Source organism: Salvia splendens, chromosome 6 (assembly GCF_004379255.2).
Source record: "Salvia splendens isolate huo1 chromosome 6, SspV2, whole genome shotgun sequence".
NCBI lineage: Eukaryota > Viridiplantae > Streptophyta > Magnoliopsida > Lamiales > Lamiaceae > Salvia > Salvia splendens.
The window spans coordinates 8,263,964-8,286,039 of NC_056037.1; the positions used below are offsets into that span (position 1 = coordinate 8,263,964).

Consider the following 22,076-nt stretch of genomic DNA (forward strand, 5'->3'; position numbering starts at 1 on the left):
TGGGTGTGTTTGGCCAAGGGATGGCTAGGAGGAATCAGTGTTTGGTTCGAGTGTTTTGTGTGTGTTGGCCGAGAGTTTTAGGGTTTGGCCTAGGGTGGTGTTGTGGAGAGTTTTGGAGGGTTGATCTCTTGTTTTCGGGTGTGTTTTGGGATGTAGAATGTGTGTTGTGAATGTCGTATAAGGTTTGAGAATCGTTGGTTGGGGGAAAACTGGTGTGCACTTGATCGGGCCAGCGGCCGAGACGCCGAGCCAGATGCCGAGCCAGATGCCGAGACAGGTGCCGAGACGGGCGCCGAGCCAGATGCCGAGACAGGTGCCGAGCCAGTGCCGAGAGAGGTGCCGAGACGGGCGCCAAGCCAGATACCGAGCCAGATGCCGAGACAGGTGCCGAGCCAGTGCCGAGAGAGGTGCCGAGACGGGTGCCGAGCCAGACGCCGAGACATGTGCCGAGCCAGGCGGCCGAGACGGTCGGCCGAGGTGCCGAGCCAGGCTGCCGAGACGGTCGGCCGAGGTGCCGAGCCAGGCGGCCGAGACGGTCGGCCGAGGTGACGAGCCAGGCGGCCGAGACGGTCGGCCGAGGTGCCGAGCCAGGCGGCCGAGACGGTCGGCCGAGGTGCCGAGCCAGGCCGAGACACCGAGCCTTTTCCGAACCTTTTCCGAGCCATGTGAGCCGTTTGCACAAGGAGGGTATACCGGGAGTACGGGTGTTTCGGGTGTGTATCGTGTGCGCGTCGTGGGTGCGTGGTATGCGTGTCGGGTGCGTGCGTGGTGTGTTTCGGACGTGTGTTTTTGTGTGATTGACTTATAAGATGTTGTTAAGTGTGTGTACGTGTAATGTGCTAGATGTTGAAGTCATCCACGTAGGAATCATGCATTGTCGTTTAAACCTCGTCTTTCCTGACTCTAATTATGATATCTATTTATCTTTCAAAAGGGTGATCTTTTACGAGGAAATTGTGGTTGAAGAAGGGAACTATTTAAAAGCTAAGCAATTGAGGTGGGCTTTTCTACCCTACTATTTTGTGGGTTATCTTTAATACGGACGTTGTTCCGGAAATGTTTATGGAGATGAACTGTTTGTCTTGCCAACTGTTTTGTTTTGAAACCTATCTGAAGTGGTTTACCACATATGTTTAATCGAATTCGGGTCTGTTGGGCTGCGAACCCTCAGGCTAGTGTACACGAGATCGGGAGCCATCTGAGAGCAAGTTGGCCGGTCTAGTTGACCTGGGGTGTGGCCACGCCCCTTGTCACCCGTTGGATCAGATAGTGTATGATGGTGGGAATAAGAGTGGCAATATCTGAAAATGACTGCGCAGTCGAATTTATGAAATATGTTTTAGTGTACTTGGGTTATTTTCTTACACTTAAAACCCCAAGGTTACACTGATATGGCATGACAAACTATGACTTTGGCGTGTGTCCACTGAGTGCAATAAGTACTCAGCCCTGCATGTTGTTTTCTTAATGTGCAGGTTGAGCGACGATGGGGATGACGGATGTTGAGCAATTAAAGTCAAAATTGTGTTTTTACTTTGCCTTTTGGATGGTGTCGTGTCGTCATACCCGGCATTATCTATCTCTTGGTCTTTTCCGCTGCTTTGTAATCCGATACAATGTTTTCATTTAAACTCTGTTTACTTTAACTTTAGAAATGTCGCTACAGTACATTGTTTTGAAGTGAACTTCCTCTAATTAAACGTTTTCGGGTCAAGTACTCTTGTTCTCCCCTTTCTTCCCCGCTTCTTTATTCTTCCCCTAGTCGCGGTCCACCGTACTTCCTATCCTTAGGAAATGCGGGCGTGACAGAGTGGTATCAGAGCCTAGGTTTTCTTTCTGCTCTGGATCCAAGAGTCTTTTTCTGTTTTGAGTAAGTTTTCAAAAGTGTCATTGGCTCAACATCCGACTCATCGCACTCAACCTGAAATGAGGTAATGAAAATTTTGAATTTTTGGAAAGTATATGGAAGTGGAGGAAATTGTGATTTTGGGTTTTGAAAATGATTTTTGTAAAGTTTAAGTAAATGTTGATGCATGTAGAAGGGTACAAAATGATGTGAAAAGTTGGAAATTATTTGAGTTACAAACTGTTATGGTATGTCATGAACTGTTAGTGTGTGTCGAGTGTACATGAAAGCATGTGGCTGATGTGTGATGCTATGATGACGTGAATGTTGATGTGAGCTTTTACGTGTGAATGTGTTGGCCTTTTGAATGTTTGAACTTAGACGTGAGAGGTTTCACTAGTGCTTCTTGGACCTATAGTAGATAAGGACTTATGGCCTTTGAACACCAGCGGGCTTGGAATTAGAACAGTGATACGTCTGCATACACATATCTCTCTCTTCTTCGGTTATGCACCCTGTTTTTATATACGAGGCGATTGTTTCTGTTTTTCTATAGATGGCGCGTATGTTCCGAACCCCGCTACGGAGTGATCGTGATAGACTTAGGGCACAGAGGGTGCTCAGAGAGTATAGAGTGTATCGAAAGAAGGATCACATACCGTTGATTGAGTTCGTAGCGCACTTCGACACCCTCTGGAGGGCAGCTCAGGAGTTCGGAGTGACAGAGCTTGACGACATTGAGAAGCTAATAGAATTGCTCCCTGACAGCTGGAAGGAGTGGGCTGAAAGAACGGCGAGGAGGTACACGTGGCATGAGCCCGTTACCGATGACATGGTGGGCGACATGGCTGGCTTTCGGAAGGCCGTGTATTGTGCACTGGTAGACTCTCGAGAGGAGCAGCCCCCACAGGATGTGCAAGAGGGGATCGTGTATCAGGACAAGTACGTGAGTATGTACGAGGGTGAGCAAGGGTTTGAAGATAACTATGAGGAGGAAACCGAAGAGGATCCCGAGGAGGAACCCGAGGTGGCTCCGCAAGGGAATTCCGAGGAGGGCGATGACGAAGATCCGGAGGAAGGGCCTATGGATGAAGATGATCGAGTCGTAGTCTAGAATTAAAATAGTTCGATGTCTTTTTAGTTTTTGCTTTTAGTGTGAACTGCTCTTGGGAAACAACGTGTGACCTCCTTTCTTTTAATGAGAATTTGATTTTGATATATATCCTACGTGTTGCATCTTATACTACATGAAGATTTTATAAGAAAATTTTGAGAAAGTGGTAATTTTGGATGAGAATTGTAGTAACACTTTTTGGATATTGAATCAGAATGCCGCCAAGACGTGGACGCCACCCACGACAAGGACCCAACGCTGAGGCACCACCTCCACCACCACCACCACCACCACCTCCACCCCCGCCTCAGCAAGAAAGATTCATAGTTACATTCTCCAGGCAGAATCCCCCTAAATTCGATGGACAGGGAGATCCCTCAAAAGCCGAAGAGTGGACACGCGGCCTCGAGCGTATTTTCAGGGTCATGGAGTGCACAGACAGGGAGCGCATTGCTTGCGCCACCTTTCAACTATCAGGTGATGCCGATTACTGGTGGGAGACTCGGCAAAGAACTATGAATCCTGCACGCTTGGAAGCGTTAACATGGGAGGAGTTTAAAATGGAGATTGATAACAAGTATGTCCCAAAGACGTACAGACGGGCCAAGGTGGTAGAATTCCACACGCTGAGCCAAGGCCGAATGACTGTAACTGAGTACGACCGAGCCCTCGCACAGATGGCACGATATGCGCCCGAGTTGATGGACACCGACGAGAAATGGGCGGTGAAGTTCCGGGCCCGGCTCAAGGATGAGATAAAGGCCGCATTGGCTTGTCGAGGAGAACTCTCCTACTCGGAGATCTTGACTTGTGCACTGGACGTGGAAGATGCACTCCCTAAACCAAAAGTGGTGGCGACAACAAACGCGACACCCCTACAAGCTCAGTCAGGTCATCAAGAGAAGAGGAGGTGGGATGGTGATCACACTCAGTATGGTGGCAAGAGGCCACAACACATGAAGAACCCACCCTACAATGGCGGGAGACAGAATACCTATCACCCGAGGGCAAGCTTTCCGCCGAGGAACCCTCAATGTGGAAGATGCTTCAAGTACCACACCGGAGAGTGTCGAGACCCTAGATTCTTCAGCTGTGGTGGAAGTGGCCATTACTTCCGAAGTTGCCCAAATAAGAACATGGGAACGGGGACGAGACAGAACCAGTTAGGCTTCCGTCCACAATCTCAGGCACTACCTGCACCTCAACCGCAACAACGCCGCCAAGGACTGCCATCGCAAGCAAGAGCCTACGCCTTGAAGGGGAAACAGCCGGCAAACGGGAAAGAAACCTTTGGGCAAGGAAACTTGGCAGGTATGGGCACACTTCTCAACATGCCTATAGTTGTCTTGTTTGATACGGGTGCATCGCATTCCTTTATATCAACTTCTTGTGTGGATACATTAGGATTACCTACTGTTAAGACCGAACCCACTATGAGTGTGACCTCACCGGTAGGCGGGACCATAGATATATCCCGATCTTGTGCGTGTGTGAACTTTGGAATAGGTGAACTCAGTTTGTTGGCTCATAATTTACAAGTAATGACGATGGGTAGCGTAGACATAATCTTGGGTATGGATTGGTTAGCGGAGAACCACGTTACCCTTCATTGTAGAGAAAGGGAAATTTCGTTTGAAACCCCAGGAAAAGAGCCGACGAGGTTTTACGGAATCTCAATGAACCGACGCAAGTCCATTGTCTCCGCGCTGCAAGCCACTACAATGATGAGGAAGGGATGTCCAGCGTACCTTGTTTATTTGAATGGGGAGGAGAAGAAAGACAGGAAGATAGAAGATGTGGCGATAGTGAGTGAATATCCCGATGTCTTCCCCGATGCATTGCCGGGACCCCCACCCGACAGGCAAGTAGAATTCACGATCGATCTGGAGCCCGGATCGGCACCAATATCCAAGGCACCTTATAGGATGGCGCCAAAAGAGTTGGAGGAGCTTAAGGTGCAACTACAAGAGCTACTGGAATTGGGATTCATTAGACCTAGCGTGTCGCCATGGGGAGCACCAGTGTTGTTTGTGAAGAAGAAGGATGGAACGATGAGGATGTGCATCGACTATCGAGAGCTAAACAAACTGACGCTGAAGAACAAGTATCCACTACCAAGGATAGACGACTTGTTTGACCAACTTCGAGGGGCAGGAGTCTTCTCTAAGATGGATTTGAGGTCTGGGTACCATCAGCTGAGGGTTCGGCGAGAAGATGTACCCAAGACAGCTTTTCGAACAAGGTATGGTCATTATGAGTTCGTTGTGATGCCTTTTGGACTGACGAACGCCCCGGCAGTGTTCATGGATCTTATGAACCGCGTGTTCCATCCATATTTGGACCAGTTTGTCCTAGTTTTCATCGATGATGTGCTCGTTTACTCAAAGAACGTGGAGGAGCACAAAGCGCACTTGAGAACCGTCCTAGCAACTCTAAGGGACGAGAAACTATATGCCAAGTTCAGTAAATGCGAGTTTTGGCTCAAGGAAGTGAATTTTCTTGGACATGTAGTAACTTCAGATGGAATTCGTGTAGATCCGGCCAAGGTGGAAGCGGTGCAGGAATGGAAGTCGCCTTCTACACAAAATGAAATTCGAAGCTTCTTAGGACTGGCGGGCTATTATCGAAGATTCATTGAGGGATTCTCGAAGATAGCCAGGCCAATGACACAGCAACTGAAAAAGGGAGTCAAGATGATTTGGACACCAGAATGTGAGGCGAGCTTTCAGTTGTTGAAGGAGAAATTGACCACCGCACCTATTCTAGTTGTACCGGAGTCAGGGACTGACTATGCGGTGTATACGGATGCGTCGAAGGTGGGACTTGGATGTGTGCTTATGCAGAAGGGGAAAGTGATTGCATATGCATCGAGACAATTGAAGTCCCATGAGCTGAATTATCCGACACATGACTTAGAACTGGCAGCCGTGGTACATGCATTGAAGATCTGGAGACATCATCTCTATGGAGTCCGTTGTGAGATATACACGGACCATAAGAGTCTAAAGTACTTCTTTGAGCAAAAGGAGTTGAACATGCGCCAGCGTAGGTGGCTCGAGTTGGTGAAGGACTACGATTGTGGTATAAATTACCATCCGGGAAAAGCAAACGTAGTGGCCGATGCTCTTAGTAGGAAGTCTCAATCTCAGCTGGCCACTTTTCTTACTATCGAGGAGAGTTTGATCCAGGAGTTCAGTAAGATGCGGTTGGAAGTAGTGAGAATGCCCGAGACTGTGGAAGGAATAGTAGCCACGTTGGTGATGGAACCCGACCTAAGAGCCAGGATTGTGGAAGCTCAACGGCGAGATACGTTACTAGAAAAGATTCGCTCAGAAGTAGGACGGGTGAACTCGGAAATTTTCGTGAGGCAGCGGATAAGGGTCTCACATACAAGGGAAGGTTGTGTGTGCCTAAGGATGAAGGCCTGAGAATGGAAATCATGAGAGAAGCACATGAAACCCCATACGCTGCTCACCCAGGAAGTACCAAGATGTATCAAGACATGAAGAGGCAATTTTGGTGGAACGGTATGAAAAAGCATGTTGCAGCATTTGTGGAGAGATGCCTGGCATGTCAACAAGTAAAGGCGCTACACCAACGGCCCTATGGGAGATTGCAACCCCTTGAGATTCCAGAATGGAAGTGGGAACATATTGCAATGGACTTTGTGACAGGACTGCCAAAATCCCAGCGAGGAAACACTGTGATTTGGGTGATTATAGATCGCCTCACCAAATCTGCTCATTTTGTACCGGTTCGTGCTACCTATGGATCCAACCAGTTGGCTAAGATATATGTGCGGGAGATTATACGCTTGCATGGAGTACCAGCGACAATTACATCCGATCGCGATGCCAAATTTACTTCTAGGTTTTGGACGAGCCTGCAGCGCGAGTTGGGGACTAAATTGAATTTTAGTACTGCCTTCCACCCACAAACCGATGGGCAGTCAGAGAGAACGATTCAAGCCTTAGAGGATATGCTGCGGGCCGTGGTGCTAGATCGAGGCTGGGGTTGGGAAGAAGTATTGCCATTGGTTGAGTTCGCTTACAATAATAGTTACCAAGCGACTATCAAGATGGCTCCATATGAGGCATTGTATGGAAAGAAGTGTAGATCGCCACTTTATTGGGATGAAGTGGGTGAGAAAAGAATTCTCGGACCAGACTCTGTAGAAGAGATGATAGAGATTGTCCGACAAATCCGTGGGAGGATCAAGGAGGCACAGGACCGACAGAAATCATATGTTGATGTTCGGAGGACCGATCTACAATTCGAATCTGGAGAGAAAGTTTTTCTGAAGGTTGCCCCTTCTAAAGGAATAACTCGTTTTGGAGCGAAAGGGAAGCTGAGACCCCGATTTATCGGACCATATGAGATTTTGGATAGAGTCGGTGCGGTAGCCTATAGATTGGCTCTACCACCAAGCTTGGGAAATGTGCACAATGTCTTCCATGTGTCACAATTGAGGAAGTATGTGTTTGACCCCACACACATAGTTCACCAAGAAGAGATGATGATCCTAAATCCCGATCTAAGCTATGAGGAGAAGCCCGAGGCCATTTTGGATCGAAGGGTGCAAGAATTGAGGAATAAGTCAATCGTTTCGGTGAAAGTACGATGGAGGAATCATGGAGTCGAGGAAGCAACGTGGGAATTAGAGGATAAGATGAAAGATAAGTACCCAGGTTTGTTTGAGTGATCTAGGAAAATTTCGGGACGAAATTTTATTAAGGTGGGAGGATTGTAATATCCGATTTTTTTTTTTTGTTTCTTTTAAGTAAGGTTTGAATTTGTGAATATCTTGTTTAAGATATGGTTGGTAAGTCTTAATTGTTTTATATTATTTTTGTATGTGATTATTTAGATTTTTTTTATGATTAATTGAAAAACAAAATAAAATCCTATTTAATAAATTAAATCTCTCTCTCTCCCTCTCTCTCTCTCGGTTTCTCTCCCTCTCCCCACTACTTTCTCAACCTCTCCCCACTCCCACATAACCGATACACTTTCTCCCTTCCAATCTCTCCCCCACATCGGCTTCTCTCTTTTCTCTCTCGCAATCGTTCTCATCATCACGGTAAGGTCTCCCTCTTTCTCCCCCTCGGTTCTCACCTTTTTCCTTTCACTCCCTCTCATCGATTTCTTGGTTCATCAAGGTGTTACTCTCTCTCGTTGTGAATCGGAGTCGGAAGAGGAAGTAAAGCGTTTGAACTACGTTTGAACTATCCGGGAAAGGTAACCCAAGACCCTAACTCATGATAATTTCGAAAACACATGCATTTAGGACGTTTTGAATGTTTTAGATGCTGAATAGGCTTTGTGATTATGTGTTTGTGTGGGGTATGTCTTCGGTGGGGACTGACAGTGGGTTCCGACCCCTTTTTGACTGAGCAAACGATCTCCTTTTGGTACGAAATTTTAACTGTTTAAACTTGGGTGTGTCTTCTGTGTGGTGTGTAAATTTCAGCTTCATTGGACGTCGGATGATTTTATAATGTTTTTTGTAAGTAAACTGCGCAGTTCTGCGAGATGTACGTTTCTGGGTGAGGTGTTTTTGTGCAATGGGTGTGAATCTGGGTGTTTGATATTATGATGTATGTGGGTGTGTTTGGCCAAGGGATGGCTCGGAGGAATCAGTGTTTGGTTCGAGTGTTTTGTGTGTGTTGGCCGAGAGTTTTAGGGTTTGGCCTAGGGTGGTGTTGTGGAGAGTTTTGGAGGGTTGATCTCTTGTTTTCGGGTGTGTTTTGGGATGTAGAATGTGTGTTGTGAATGTCGTATAAGGTTTGAGAATCGTTGGTTGGGGGAAAACTGGTGTGCACTTGATCGGGCCAGCGGCCGAGACGCCGAGCCAGATGCCGAGCCAGATGCCGAGCCAGATGCCGAGACAGGTGCCGAGCCAGTGCCGAGACAGGTGCCGAGACGGGCGCCGAGCCAGATGCCGAGACAGGTGCCGAGCCAGTGCCGAGACAGGTGCCGAGACGGGCGCCGAGCCAGATGCCGAGCCAGATGCCGAGACAGGTGCCGAGCCAGTGCCGAGACAGGTGCCGAGACGGGTGCCGAGCCAGACGCCGAGACATGTGCCGAGCCAGGCGGCCGAGACGGTCGGCCGAGGTGCCGAGCCAGGCTGCCGAGACGGTCGGCCGAGGTGCCGAGCCAGGCGGCCGAGACGGTCGGCCGAGGTGCCGAGCCAGGCGGCCGAGACGGTCGGCCGAGGTGCCGAGCCAGGCCGAGACACCGAGCCTTTTCCTAACCTTTTCCGAGCCAAGTGAGCCGTTTGCACAAGGAGGGTATACCGGGAGTACGGGTGTTTCGGGTGTGTGTCGTGTGCGCGTCGTGGGTGCGTGGTATGCGTGTCGGGTGCGTGCGTGGTGTGTTTCGGACGTGTGTTTTTGTGTGATCTTTAAAAGGGTGATCTTTTACGAGGAAATTGTGGTTGAAGAAGGGAACTATTTAAAAGCTAAGCAATTGAGGTGGGCTTTTCTACCCTACTATTTTGTGGGTTATCTTTAATACGGACGTTGTTCCGGAAATGTTTATGGAGATGAACTGTTTGTCTTGCCAACTGTTTTGTTTTGAAACCTATCTGAAGTGGTTTACCACATATGTTTAATCGAATTCGGGTCTGTTGGGCTGCGAACCCTCAGGCTAGTATACACGAGATCGGGAGCCATCTGAGAGCAAGTTGGCCGGTCTAGTTGACCTGGGGTGTGGCCACGCCCCTTGTCACCCGTTGGATCAGATAGTGTATGATGGTGGGAATAAGGGTGGCAATATCTGAAAATGACTGCGCAGTCGAATTTATGAAATATGTTTTAGTGTACTTGGGTTATTTTCTTACACTTAAAACCCCAAGGTTACACTGATATGGCATGACAAACTATGACTTTGGCGTGTGTCCACTGAGTGCAATAAGTACTCAGCCCTGCATGTTGTTTTCTTAATGTGCAGGTTGAGCGACGATGGGGATGACGGATGTTGAGCAATTAAAGTCAAAATTGTGTTTTTACTTTGCCTTTTGGATGGTGTCGTGTCGTCATACCCGGCATTATCTATCTCTTGGTCTTTTCCGCTGCTTTGTAATCCGATACAATGTTTTCATTTAAACTCTGTTTACTTTAACTTTAGAAATGTCGCTACAGTACATTGTTTTGAAGTGAACTTCCTCTAATTAAACGTTTTCGGGTCAAGTACTCTTGTTCTCCCCTTTCTTCCCCGCTTCTTTATTCCTCCCCTAGTCGCGGTCCACCGTACTTCCTATTTTTAGGAAATGCGGGCGTGACATTCGCGGTTAGCTTTCGGCTTCATCCTCGTCGTAGAAGCTAGCCGCCCTCGGTCCTTCGTCGACTATAATCATGTTGTGTAAGATAATACACGTGAACATGATGTCGGCGATATTATTCACGTACCACAGCCGAGCCGGGGCCTTCACAATGTTGAATCGGGCTTGAAGGACCCTGAAGGCTCTTTCGACGTCTTTCCGCGCGGACTCTTGACGCTGCGCAAAAAGAACCCGTCTCGGGTCGTGCGGGTTGCTGAGCGTCTTCACGAAAGTCGACCACCTTGAGTAGATACCATCGGCGAGATAGTAACCCATGTGGTATGTAGTTCCGTTGACGGTGAAGTCGATCGTCGGTGCTACACCATTCATCACATCATTGAAGAGTGGTGAAGAATATAGCACGTTCAAGTCGTTGTTGGATCCGGCAACGCCGAAATATGCATGTCAAATCAATAGGCGGTAGTCGGCGACCGCCTCAAGGATAAGTGTTGGGCCGCCGTCTTTGTGACCGCTTAAGTGTTGCCCCCTCCAAGCAGTCGGGCAATTCTTCCATCTCCAATGCATGCAGTAAATGTTGCCAAGCATTCCGGGAAAGCCATGGACTGATTCGTGAAGACGAAGCAACCGTTGACAATCATCGGTGGTGGGTATCCGAAGGAATTCATCACCGAAAGCTGAACGAACGCCCTCGCAAAAATTCTTTAGACAAAGGATTCCAGTGGACTCACCGACATGCAAATACTCGTCGAAGAGGTCGGCCGTTTGCCCAGTAGCGAGTTGTCGGATGACACACGTACACTTCTGCAACAGCGTAATACTTTGCCGGCCGGCTGCATCTGGACCTGTTTGGAAGAATTCAACACGTGCGGACAATGTGTTGACAATTCACATGAACAGGCGCTTTGACATGCGAAAACGGCGCCTGAAGTAATCTGTCGGAAACCGCGGCTGGTCGGCAAAATAGTCAGCAACGAGCCTTTCGTGAGCTCCCTCCCAGTCACAATGGATGTAGCGGTGAGTTAATCTAGTTTGTTGAGGAGGAGGAGCGGGGGTATTCGCCGCGACATATGCTTCGTAAGCGGCCCAATGATGTTCGTGGTACTCTTGTTCTTCGCGCTCTGCTTCCGCCATAAAATGAGTGAAATCCATTTGAAATTTTGAGTGAGAGATGAATGTGTTGATAGTTTGTATAAGAATTATGAATAAGAGATGAATGAGAGATGATTTGAAGTGATAAATGGATGATGAATGTGTGTATTTATAGATGATTTTGAGGGAAAAAAATAAATAAAAAAATTCAGAAAAATGGGCAAAAAAACGGCCATATTTTTGTGATTTGGAAAATATTTTTTTTTTATCATTTTTTAAAATTAAATAACGAATTTTAAATTAAAAAAAAAATTTCAAAAGCAACGGCATCGCGTGCCGCCATGTCGCCTGCTCGCTGGCACGGCGGCGAGCCTCGTCCTTGCCAGTGGCGTGGACGGACGCGGGGCCGGCGTCCACCGTTGTGCATGCTCTAATATGCCGGCAGAATTCACACCTTAAAGTCCACAAAATACGCCTCATATTCTGTTGGCCTGTTTTTTCGGAGTTTTACAAGTTAGCAATTTTATGTGATTTCCTGTGAACTATCATTTCTATGGTGAATTTTGCATACCTCTGTCCCAAACTTACTTCCTCCATTCCATAAAGATTGTCTCATTTTTCCATTTCCGTCCGTCCCATAAAATTTATCTCATTTCACTTTTTACCATTTTTGGTAGTCGATCTCATATTCCACTAAGTCATTCATATTCACATTTTATTATAAAACTAATACATAAAAGTATGACCTAATTCCACTAACTTTTTCAACTCACTTTTCATTACATTTCTTAAAACACGTGTCTGGTCAAAGTGAGACAATCTTTGAGGGATGGAGGGAGTATTTATTTGTTAGTACTATTTTATTTTTACTACATAGCTTAGCATATCCAAATTATTAGTACAATAGTATTTTATTAACTTTACTCATATCTCAAACACAAAATAACCAGTGGACAAACTTTACAGTACCTAGAATGCTTCATAAGATCATCAGAAATTAAACGCGACTGAGGTTATAAAAACAGTCATTTTAGATGTTATCCCATATTAAGCTATAATTTGTCAAATTGATATATTTGAATACTTTTCTACAGTCTGGAATGTAATTGGTAAAAAAAATCTATAAAACAGTGATAATTTGGAACATATTATACATTTATTCTAATTCATCATTTATTATGATGACCTATATTATCTCAAATCTAACATAAAATTTAGAGGTCGAGGGTCTAGATGGATGGAATAGAAACACCAATTTGTTTAAGCTTTAGCCTTTACCCATATTAGTTTATGTAAATTAATTATGGTTCCACGTGATGTGTGTTTGCTTAACATTCAAGTTAAACTGAAACAAATTATAAGTTCAATAAAGTGTCTGATCATGACTCCAAAAAATAAAATACAAGAAACATCAAAATTTATTATGTTAGACTATATCTAGTGGTACACTAAAACTCAAATACAAAGAAAAGGCATGCTATTTTGTGTTTTTAAACAATCAATATCTATATTTGGATTTACATTATAAAAACGCAAATCATTTTTTGAACTTTGATTTATTACATTTAAATCCAAATCTCTGGATATTTAGAAAAGTGGGAAAGGGGATATAGGAGGAAGAAGATGAAGTTAGAACACAACCTGTAGAATATTTCCCTTTAATAGTTTAGGTAGTTTTCTGTATTTCACCTGTTTAATTAATTAGAATTTATTTTATCTTTATAATATTCCAAGTAAGTAACTAAAATTTAATGTTGTATGATGTAAATTTTCACCACCTACTCAACTATAATATGTAAGCAAAAAAATCATACTGTGTTCGGTTTTATATTTGTAAGTCCTTATATATACTTTAAGCAACTTGTTATAATAAAACTCTATAGTGAGAAATTATGGGACTCGTAGTTATAAAAACTGAAAAGTAACAAAAACATTTAAAAGTTTAAATTAAAGACTACTGAATGGTGGGCCCATCCCTTTAAAAAATATGCTCAAGTTCATAATTCGTCGCGACTATATCATCTACGCGCATGCAAATTGCCACATTTATTAAATTTAAATCTTCTTCGATTTCTTCTTCTTTTCGTCAAAACACTTGTCCCTCCTTCTCAAATTTCTTTCAAAAAATTTTAAATTCGCATGCTCTGATCAAGTTAAAATCCTAATTTTGAAGAATTAATGGATTCTGCAATCCGATCATCCCCGACAAGAAGCAAATTCGCGAAAACATTTTCCAAATCAACTCATTCAAAAAAATCCACAAAAAGTCGCGTCGGAATTTGCATTCCGATCGCGCCGCAGAAGCTGCAATGCTGCGAGTCGAAGAAGTTCGGCGAAGAAGCGATGGCGGAGCTTCGAGACAGAGCTGCCATGGAAGCTTTCATCGCCAAACTCTTCGAGGCGGTTTCCTCCGTGAAGGCGGCCTACGCTGCGCAGCAGATGGCGCAGCTTCCGTACGACGACGTGGCAGTGCAGTCAGCGGATCAAGCCGTCGTCGACGAGCTACGCGCTATGTCGGAGCTGAAGCGGCAGTTTTTGAAGAATCAGTTTGATTCGTCGCCGCCGCACTTGGTGGCGATGCTGGCGGAGATTCAGGAGCAGCAGTCGCTGATGAAGACGTACGAAATCACGAAGAGGAAAATGCAGCGGGAAATTGATCTCAAATCGTCGCGGATTTCTTCGCTGAGGGAAAGTTTGAAAGAGATTAACCTTAATAATAGGTTATTGGAGAAGACGATTAGCACTACCGGAAATTTCTCAGTTCTCGAAACAGTGTCGTTCCATAGTTTAAGCATTAGTGATTTCGTCGTTGTGCTTAAATACGCGTTGAGATCTGTGAGGCATTTTGCCAAACAGTTGATCCGCGAAATAGAGTCCGCCAGCTGGAATATAGACGCTGCTGTCAACGCGATTCACGGCGGCGTTAAATTCAACAGAAAGGATCACAGGGGTTTAGTGTTCGAATCGTTTGTTTGCAGAGAGATTTTGAGCGGCTTCAACGATCCTATCTTCGGAATCGAGAAAATCGACAATTCAGAGAAGCAGTTACGCCGAATTTTCTTCTTCGAGGAGTTCACGAAATTGAGGTCGGTCTCTTTGAGTCATTTCGTCAAACATAACCCGAGCTCGTTGTTCGGAAATTTTTTAACTTGGTACATCCAAAGATGGAATTCTCGTTTTTCGGCAATTTAAACAAGAGGAAGATGGTGAACGGCGGGGATTTGCCGGAAACGGAGTTCTTCAAGATGTTGGCTGAAATGTCGAGAAGAGTTTGGTTACTTCATTGTTTGGCATTTTCGTTTGGTTTTGAAGTTGGGGTTTTTCAAGCGGAGAGAAATTCGCGATTTTCGGAGGTGTATATGGAAAATGTGTTCCATGATGTGTTCGCGGCGGCAGTTGGTGATTTGAGAGTGGCTTTTACAGACGGTGGTGCCCGGATTTCGGGTCGGGCACACAGTGGTGCAAACCCAGGTGTATTTAGTTCCGGCGAAAAGCTAGGTTGTAAAATCTAGTCCATTAATTTTGCTGTTGTTTAGTACTATGCCGGTAAAAATAATTAGGTGTAATTTGCATGAGGAATTTTATGCAATTCTTTTCTAAATAGTCTTCAATAGTATGCACTATTTATTTTATCAATATTAAGTACTACATGGACTATTCAGCTTATAATGTTTTAGAGGGTCCACGATAGTTTGGCCAAGCACAAGCACAACCACCGAAAAATTTATCCAAACCTAATAGTGGACTTGTACGCAGCCACAAATTAAATTATTTTATCCGAAAAAGTCCAAAAAAATTAAAAAAAATCAAAAGAAAAAGGGTGTAGATGTGTGCGAGGTGAATAGGATGAAAATGGAGTATTTATAAACAAAAAAACCAAAAAAAAAAGAGTTTTGCTGGCGCCGCGGCCGCCGGTGCTATGAAATAGGGCGTCGCGGTCAGCGCCGCGGCCCTACTCCATGCGCCGCGTCCCCGCCGAGGAGTCGGCCCATATAATTCTTAGGATGTATTATTATATATTATGGGTTTTCAAAAAGCGAAATAAAAGCCCACTTGAAAGCCCGACTTGGTGGTCAAACCAATATATGTCTGCCCCAAGCCCATCATGATTGTCCACATATCTAGGGATGTCAATCGGGTCGGCCTGTCGGGTTTCGGGCCAACCTTGGTCGGGTTGCAGATCAAACGGGTGCGGGCTAATCGGGCTGTGATTTCTTTCGGGTTATAGAAGTTCAACCATGACCCTAAAAAGCTAGGGGTTTCGGGCTAACCCAGCGGGTTAATCGGGTTACTACCGATAAGATTAACATGCGATCAATCCAATAAATATTGATGAAAATTAGTTATATTCATAAAATCTAAAATATTTAATTATGATAAATTTGAGATATATACTTAAAATCAATCATAAACATGATCAAATACTAATATTTGAGATATTTCGTGAAATTTTAATCATATTTTAGAAATTTAAATATTTTTTTAGTCAATTTGAAGTTTTTAATTTATTTATCAATTATTATATTAATAAAATCTAATATATAAATAATTTTTATATTTAATATAAAATTAAAAGTTATTTTTAGCTATCTATATTATAAAATTAATCAATGAAGTGCCGAATTATGATTAAAAAAGTTGAATAATATAAATTTTATCGGGTTTCGGGCCAACCAATCTTGTTTTCGGGTCTGGCCCTAACGAGTTGCAGGTTAATCGGATGCGGGCTAATCATGTTTTGATTTTATCGGGCTAGAAATTCCTAGCCCTAACCCTATAAATTTAGTGGGCTATTCGGGCCAGCCCACAGGCTTCGAACTACACTGACATCCCTACACTAGGGGTGGCACGGTACGGTATACCGCACTCAAAATGTCACACCGCATACTGTACCGTAAATTGCGGTATGAGAAAATGTCATACCTATACCTTACCGAATTTTTCGGTATACCTCATTGCGGTATACCGCAAAATTGGCATGATTATTTCCGATACCGTTACCATACTTTATTGCGGTATACCGTACTTTTACATTATACCAAAATAAGGTATGGCATACCGAGTACGGTATACCAAAATAAGGTATGACATACCGTAATACTTGTGTTTCATACCCAAAAAATTCTATTATAGCCGAATATTTAAAATAAAATTTCACTTATTTAAATAATTTCAAAAAGATTAAAACTACACCATAATCAAATCTATATAGTGGACTTGATTTGCATCTTTGCATATGTGTGTTTGGGGTTGGGGGCGGTTGAACTAAAATATGAAAGTAGGGTTATATTAACTATTTTTTATATAAATTTTAAATATAACATATATATCAAATTTTTGGTAAATAGTGTAAATGCGGTATATTGCGGTATACCGCGGTATAGGAAAATCTATACCTTTACCGTACCGAAATCTATCGGTACGGTATCATATCGTACCGCAACTTGCGGTATACCGCAAATTCGGTATTTTCGGTATTTTTTCGGTACGATAAGTGCGGTATTTCGGTATTACGATATATTTTGCGAGCCCTACCCTACACATATTATCATCTGCCATAAGAAGTGATATTTTTGAAATTTTATATTTTTCACCATTTTGAACTTTTATTTTGTTAAAATTTTTTAATCTTAAAAACTATTTTATGCAAGTTCGCCCTTAACATCAAAGTATGGAATTTATAATATTAAATTTTCTTTTTCTCTTTTTTGTCAGTTTTAGTAGTAATTGCCAATCGTACCGATATTATATCATACACCCTAAAAAGTTAGATTTTTTAAATGACCGAATTGTTCAAACCCCCCAAAGGGTATTTTCGACTGAAAAAAAGGCCAAAATGACCATTTTCAAGATAAACCCTTAGTCCACGTTTGTCAGAGGATGTTTTTAAAGTCCACAGACTATGGGCGAGATAAACCTATAGTCCAGGAACTGTTTTTTAAGTTCACTCTAAAACTAATACTTTAAATGGGTCTCACATTTCACTCACTTTCTCCATTTACTTTTCTTTACAAAGTCAAACAATTTCTTAAAATCCGTGTCGAGTCAAAATGCTTCTTTAAATGGTGGATGGAGGGAGACGGGAGTATGTCGTATATTACAGGGATTCATTAGATAAAGTATGAAAATTTCAAAAAAAATATTTATCTTTTCCTCAAAATATTAATCTTGTAGAAAGGCTAAACAAGCGGAGAGAAATAATTAAATTGCAAAGAAATAAATGGGAATGAGAGAGAAATAATGCTCAAAATTTAATGACTGAAATAGCTCTTAACTCCAAAAAAGTGACAAAACCCCGAAAATAGTGGAAAATTATTTTAAATGTGCTTAAGTTTTTGTCTAAAAATTTCTGTCATGATATCATTTTTACTAGGTACCGGAAAATACAAATTAAACGTGACTTTTTTTGTAGTTCGCTACACGAATAATTATATCTATAAAGCTCGATGATAATATTATCGGAACCATGTGCGATTTTTAAAATGTATTTAATTTATAAAAATATTGAAAAATCCTACTATTTGAGACACCAAGTAAATAAATCTGAAATGTTTTTTCTGTCGGTTGTGACGGTGCTCTATAATAAAATATTAGTTTATTTGTCCCAGTTAATAATTAGTGCATGCCCAGTAAAGTAAAAATATATATTCTACGCAAGCATTAGATATTAATTTGCTTTGATTGAACATAAAGTGGAATAAATATATTAAATCAAATAATATATCCAATTAAGTTTGACAGGTTGGAATTAAGATAACTATTATTTTCAAAGTTTCACCTACTACTAAGTCAAATCTTCCCTTTTAGAACCATATATGTGTCATGCACATATGTGACTAAAAATTCTATTGTTGGATAAAATTTCAAACGTATACCAGTCTCATCAATTATTTTCTAACAAAATTATTATTCAAAAAATCATCAACCAACGTTTGGTTTTTTATTTAAAAAGAATTATTGGTATTCATTTATATTACATTATTATATAAAAAAATAGTGTCGAGTTGCACAATATATAATACTACTATAGATTAAAATATAAAAAATGAGATTAAATAATTATGACCGTTATTGAATTATCCATAGACTATTATTTGGCTAATTAGGATTATTGCATGACCTGAAAGGTATAAACCACTTTTACAAAGATGGCAATAAAGAGAACTTTATGATTATAAAACTAATGGATTGATAAGAAGCACACAAATTTTGAGTCAAAAGATATTAGTCCATTCTTCAACTACCTTAAATGAAACGCATGCAGTCCTCCTCGAATTGGCCCATAATATTGTTTGTTTTTTTGTACTATTTGATTAATAGTTTGATTTTTCATACTGTTTTACCCTAATCTATACGCATTAAAACAAGATTATTAATTAGCACTAGAAAATTAATGCAAACTCATTTTAAAAAATCATAGGGCTAGAGAATGCTGTTTACTGCTGTTTTTTGTTTTGACTATTCCGTGTTTAATGCTTCTAGTTGTATACTTTTTTTGCTGGTTGATATAGTTGATATTATGAGCCAGATTAGAGAGATGAATATTAGTAGCACGTGATTGTAAATAATTAAAATCTTAACTCAATATAATTATTAAGTGTGAGGATATATGTGCATAAATTATTGGAAATTGTATGCTATGCTAGTAAACCAGACAGAGGCCTGATTATAGTATGTAATCTATGATTTATAAATTTCAAAAAAAAAATTTAGACTATATATATTAGTGATCATCCTAATGAAATTTGATTTAGAATAACATCAGATGTACTAACTAGATTAACTTAGTAATCAATCAAATTAAAGCCTCAAAGGTTCGTTTCACGATATTAACTCTCCAAGTTTACATTTATTTATCAATTGTCTTAAGTCAACAATCTTATAATTGTTAATTTTGAATCTAGATCATATATATTGATTGATTTTAGCGTACAGTACTTAGGTTTAGATTCCCTGATCCCTATAGATATGATATTCTTAGCTTAATGTTATAATTATACTACCAACTACAAAAAACTTACTATCTTTTATGAAAATAAAAATTGAGACGCAATTACTAACGTTTAAAATTTTTTGAAAAGAACCATAATTTAGGACGTAAAAAGAAAGTGTCCCTTAGTTAATGACAAATTATCTTAATCTTTTGTTTTTTAGGACGCTTCTATTATTGTCCTCTAATTTTTGTTGGACCATTAACAATAAAGACATTTTATGAAGTGTTGGTAGTATAATTAGATACACAAATTAGCGTCCTTAATAGCAATAAAAATTACTCCCTCCGTCCCACGTTACTTGAGGCGTGTCTTTTCGGCACGAGATTTAAGAAAGTTGTGTTTAAAGAGTTAAATAAAGTAAAATAAAGTAGAAGAGAAAATGAATTAAGAGAGATGGGAGAAAGTAAAGTAAATAAATAATAAAGTAGGTGTGATTAGATGTTTTATTTTTAACCAAAAAGAGAAATGACTCAAGTAACTTGGGACAACCCAAAAAGAAATACGACTCAAGTAACTTGGGACGGAGGGAGTACTATCTTTATTCCGTTTTTCGTTGTAGTGTACTATTCACTTGCGGTAGTATTTGCAGCTAGAAGACATTGCATCAGTAATCAAAAGAAGAAAAAATTATAATCTATCAAAAGTAATGCATAGGTTGAAAATGAAAATTTAAAAGAAGACAGACATATTCGAATCCTAAGTGAACTGCAAAAGGAGGATTGGACTTGCTGCCAATTAAAAACAAATTCTTTTACTATATATTGAATATGCACGCCACAAATCACGCGTATATAAGTAGTAATCCCTCCGCCCTAAAAAAGTTGAGTCGTATTCCTTTTTAGTCCGTCCCAATAAAATTGAGTCATTTCCTTTTTTAACAAAAGATAAAATATCTAATCACTCTTAATTTATTCTATCATTTACTTTACTCTCTCTTATCTTTTCTACTTTTTTCATTTCTCCTATTTATTTAATATAAATTTTTAATCTCCGTGCCCAAAAGTTTTGTCTCAACTTTATTGGGAGGGAGGGAGTACTATATTTTATAAATTTGATCTTAGTTGAATAATATATACCGCAATATAAAAATGACAAAAATAGAAGAAGAAAGTGCAACTTCAATAAAGTAGTGTAGAAAATGAGAGATTCATTAAAGTTGGATACTATCCATTAACTTCAAGCCACGTCTTAATACATCTATAATTACTACACCAACTTTGACATGAATCCAGTGGTTCCAGTGGACGATGAGGTCCGTGTGACATTTAGTTACGTGGCCATTCTCTTAATTGATCATTTGATTAAGGAATAATTTTATAAAAAAAAAATTGAACTATATAAATAACGGTTGTGACTTGTGCAATAAACATAGAAGTGCCCTTTAATTGGTTTTGCTACTATATTTGTTTATGATGGTGATCAAATTTGTTTATGAGTGCAGGTTGAACTACTATTTAGCTGGGGTAATGATATTGATGTTGTTGATGATAAGTATATCTTGGGGCAGCATCCATCTCTCCTCTGCAACGCTCAAAGAACCATCGAAGAATATTCGGAATCGTCGGTTGGCGGGTAACGGCGTTCCTCCGTCGGGTCCGTCGCATAGAGGACACCAAACACATGATTAAAAAGTGAGTGTTGTGTTTAAATTGTAATGCAATACGAGTGTTGTGACGCGTTTGGTGTATCAATCTTGCGTTGTAATTAAAGTGAATATGTTTTTTTTTATTCAATTCTTGTGGTAATTAGAAAAGTGCAAATGAAATTTTTGAAGATCAACTAAATAATACCCATTTAAAAAAAATTGAAGTTAAATATAAAGAAACTTAACATGTGACATAAGATAGATTTGAAATGCTGCTATTCAAACCTCTATAAATATTTGGGAAAAGAAAAATAAGAAAAAATTTGTTTGCCTAAAAGCAAACAATAAAAATATGCTTAGTCACCCGATGTCACACTCTGGCTTTCCCGCTCCTCAACCACGGCGCCTCCACTGACGGCAGGTCAAATATTGAGAGGGAAGGAGACGAGGATGTGACAGGAAGGTTGAGCCAAGAAGAGGAGGGAGAGCACGATGAATGACAGTAGGGGTAAGGGTTGCAGTGGGGATGTGAAGGGAGGTCATGGAGAGAAAGTAACAAAAGAGAAAAAAAAGTGTAGAAGGATAAATGGATAGGAATAAAATGGTTCGAGTTGGAGTAAAGTGCAATAAGAATAAAAATGTTTCATTTTCTCAAAAAAATGGATAAAGTGGCTTGACTTTTCATAATAAAATAAAATTGGAGTAAGAATAGAAAATACATTCTATATAAAGTTTAAGCTGTATCACATGCTTAAGTTGCTAGAAGAAATACAGTTCTTGAATCAAAACTATATTCCAAATACAATGTAATATTTTTCAAGAATTGTGCTAAGTGTGTGAAATATACATATGCATTTGTGATGGGTCATGGGGTTTTGTTGGAAACTTGGTTTGAGCTTTGTATGGATTTAACCAATCTGGGCCACTATTTAAATGGTGAGTCATTGGTCTTTCATATGGACAAAGCCTTTCATTTTTAAGTTGTAATTATCGATGTATTGATGAGGAGTAGTATTGGCCAGCCTTCTCAAGTCTTCTCTTGACCTTAAAAAATATATATGTGATCTTTGAAAGAGAAACATATTGTAGTCGTACTTTTATAACACAATAACTGCTACCTCTAGCTCTCTCAAAGCTCATGAGATTTGCATCACACACATCTTTAA

At 41.1% G+C, this 22,076-nt stretch overlaps 1 pseudogene; it reads left to right on the forward strand.

Moving 5' to 3' along the window:
- Positions 1-13,422: 13,422 nt before the first annotated feature.
- On the forward strand, positions 13,423-14,879 carry LOC121808159 (annotated as a pseudogene).
- Positions 14,880-22,076: the final 7,197 nt, after the last annotated feature.